This window comes from Triticum aestivum, chromosome 1D (genome assembly GCF_018294505.1).
Source record: "Triticum aestivum cultivar Chinese Spring chromosome 1D, IWGSC CS RefSeq v2.1, whole genome shotgun sequence".
Taxonomy (NCBI): Eukaryota; Viridiplantae; Streptophyta; class Magnoliopsida; order Poales; family Poaceae; genus Triticum; species Triticum aestivum.
In genome coordinates, this window is record NC_057796.1 from 9,003,539 (window position 1) to 9,006,834 (window position 3,296).

A 3,296-nucleotide genomic window follows, 5' to 3' on the forward strand; every position below is an offset into this window, starting at 1 on the left:
CAATAATGATGTGCAGTGGCATTTTTGAGCATGTGTCTAACAAAGCGATGGCTTTTTTTAGCAGTAGAAATTCCTAGTGGTGATACTTAGTTGTGGGACACAACTGGTGACATAAATGATAAAAACCTTTTTTTGTAAGTACAACATTTGGGATCACTTATTGTCAGAATTCATAATAATTAACTACTTTACCTAGAACGTTGAAATGGTTCAGGAACATTGATGGGTGGGGTATCGATCAACAGGGGAAACTTCCACGACGATAACATGTGGACTTTCAATATCCATCATCATAAGCACACAAAATTCTAACCCTAAATAGATACAGCACACGAGCTATTTTATCTAGTCATGCATGTAAGTTATAAGTCTTTTTTTTGCATTAGTACATATGTATGCTGCTCTTCCATGTTACATCATCAGTTCATGCATTTTTACGTAACAAGTGAATTTTGTTGCACTAAAGGGCTGTTTGGTTTGTGACTAACTTTGCCAAAGATTGCCATACCTAAGGTTAGGCAAGTTTGACCAACTTAAGTGAGTGTTTGGTTCCAGCCACACCTTAGGCAAGACACACTTGGGTCCCACATGGCATACACACAAAAAGTGTGGCAAGGTTCCCTTAGGCTTGCCAACTTGTGGCTCTCATTTTGATGAACTAACCTTAGGAAAGCTTGGGAAAAATGTGTGGCAAAATGTGGCAATGCTAGTGCTCTCTTCGACATGTATGGTTGATCCTTCATTTTTTTACTATATGGTACTATCCCATTTAGTTGCTTATGTAGCAACTAATAAGTTATGCATTTATTTTTTCAACATCATTTGAAGATATTTTACGCGGTCATCAATTACATTATGTTTCATAGACTCTGTGCCTGCTGAATTCTCATATTAGATATACTTACGCAACATTTTGTACTACATGTAGGTCCTAAGTGACGACGTCGACAGCGACCCAAAAACCCAGAGGATCTACAGGAGGTAGAAGGTGAGGGGGCTTGACAGTGGTGTGCTCGAGAAACGTGTCAGGCCAAGAATCGGAAGGGGGGCTACGGATGCCCTTACTGCAACAAGCTGATGAAAGGCGACCTGTCGAGTACCATCAACCATGCAGTCGGAACATCCCAAGGAAGCATCAAGAATGGCTACGCTTTCAGGGTGAAGCACGCCGTGTATGCCGACTACTTGATGAGGCTTCTTTGAGGCTTTAGGGAAGTGCGCACCCTCGCAGCTAGAACTGATGCTCTTTTGGTTTTAACTATGCTAAGTACTACCCTATGTTATACTTTGTTGGTGAACGTTTATGGTCGAACTATGTGCACCAGACTACTAAGTGGTGCTTGCTTTTGTATATATGGAAGCGTTGAACTAAGGTAGAACTATGTTAATTGGTGTGTGGTTTGGCATCTCTGCTTGTTAAACTCGTGCTCATTAATCATCGGCTCATTTAGATTAAGTAGCATAAAACCCTGATTGGCTTGGTTCGTTTGAAGCTAGTTAAGCTTGTGAGCGCTTGTTAACAGATTCTGATGTGTTATGGTATACATGATGAGTGTGTACATGTGGTTTTCAAGAAGGAAGATGGTGACTCAAAAAGGAAATGCACTAGTTTGCTGCCTAAGGTGTTGATCCAAGTAATACTAGAACCATCTTGTTTGTGGCGTGGCTACATGATGATCACAAAGTCTCGATCCAAGTAATACTAGATCACTTGATGACAATTTGATCTGATGTTTTCACAAGTCTTGAGAATTAGGGTTTATGTACACAATTTTCAATCCCCAACCCATCCACCCCGGACACGATCTTTGAATTGCATCACGTAGATGTACAAAATCCAGTTCCTAGCTCCTGCCCCAAGCGCCTACGCTTGTGATTTTTTTCCATGATCCTAATTAAGCGCCGCTGCATTGAAGGTGCCCAACGCCGACCAATCAATTTTTCTCATAAGTATTTCCGCTGTAGTAGGTAACTACCAATTACTCCCCGCATCTCTCCCCCTATGGTACGCTCTAAAACCATCGCCACCGCTCACACGCCCGCCTCCCTGCCGCCGGATATGAACTCCACTCGTGGAGGTCGATTGGCCGTCGTGACAGATTGTGGCCATGGACGTGAGGGGCCTGTCATGGACGCCGTCGTGACAGATCATGGACTTGCGGGGCTAACCACCGACGTCGTCGTCCATCGCATGGATCAGGATCCCCACGATAAAGCTTTGGACTACTCGGTGTCCGACCCAGAGAAGCATCGTGTCAACGAGGTGCAGTACTCCATCGTCGATCACAAGCAGCAGCACATGCACGGCATGGACTGGAATTCCGTTACGGTAATTTTAATTTTTTAACCCTACATCTGTCTTCAAGTTTAAGGTTAGAGGTTAATCATTAAACCATCAATACATTGTTGAATTGGCATAATGGAATCTAGCTCTAAATATAATGTTGATCATCAGTACGTAATGATCATTATTTATTCAATCAATCTTTGAGAAATTAATGGTTCATCCACTCCACAATTTAGTGCGTTTTGGTTTTATGCTAAAAGTCAGACATCATAAAGGTTGTGCATGTTTATTGACAAATTTTTAAAAAGTACATCATATGATTTATGCTTTCATATGGATTTTATATTGCTTTTTTCTCCTTAAATTTTCAAAGTTAATAAATATTTACTTTAAAAATAATTTATAGGCACTACGGTATGAAACTTAGGGAATATTAGGTACTGTAAACAATGGTGCAGCTTATATCATACATAATTTAAACTTGCAGCCTTATTCTCATGATTATGCGGACATTTCCGAAGGAGAGATGGATGCACACACTCAGAAAACCCTTGAAGAATTGCAGAATGGACAGTGCAACGTGCTTAAGCGTATGGTGTATCGTTGCGCATTCTGTGGCAAATATCTGGACCCGGCTTTCGTTAGTATTCTTGAGCACGCCGAAGGAGTTGCCAAAGGATACCAAATGAAGCATGGTGTGAGGGCGAAACACAAGGCGCTAGCCCAATATCTCAGGAATTTGTCGGACAAAGAGAAGGTCCGAAGAAGGCGTTATGAGAACCAGCATGCCAAAGAATAGATGAATAAAAGAAACCCTGAAGAAGTTCTGGTTGGCATAAGTAGTCATTTGCGGTTTTTTTTAATACCAATGAATATTTTAATTATCATAGTTTTTGCAAAAATGTTACATTTATTAAATTTAATCATAAAAATGCATACAATTCAATTATTGATTTTTTTTTCAAATATTTCTAACCTTGCATCTAATAGTTTACCATTTTATTGGTTA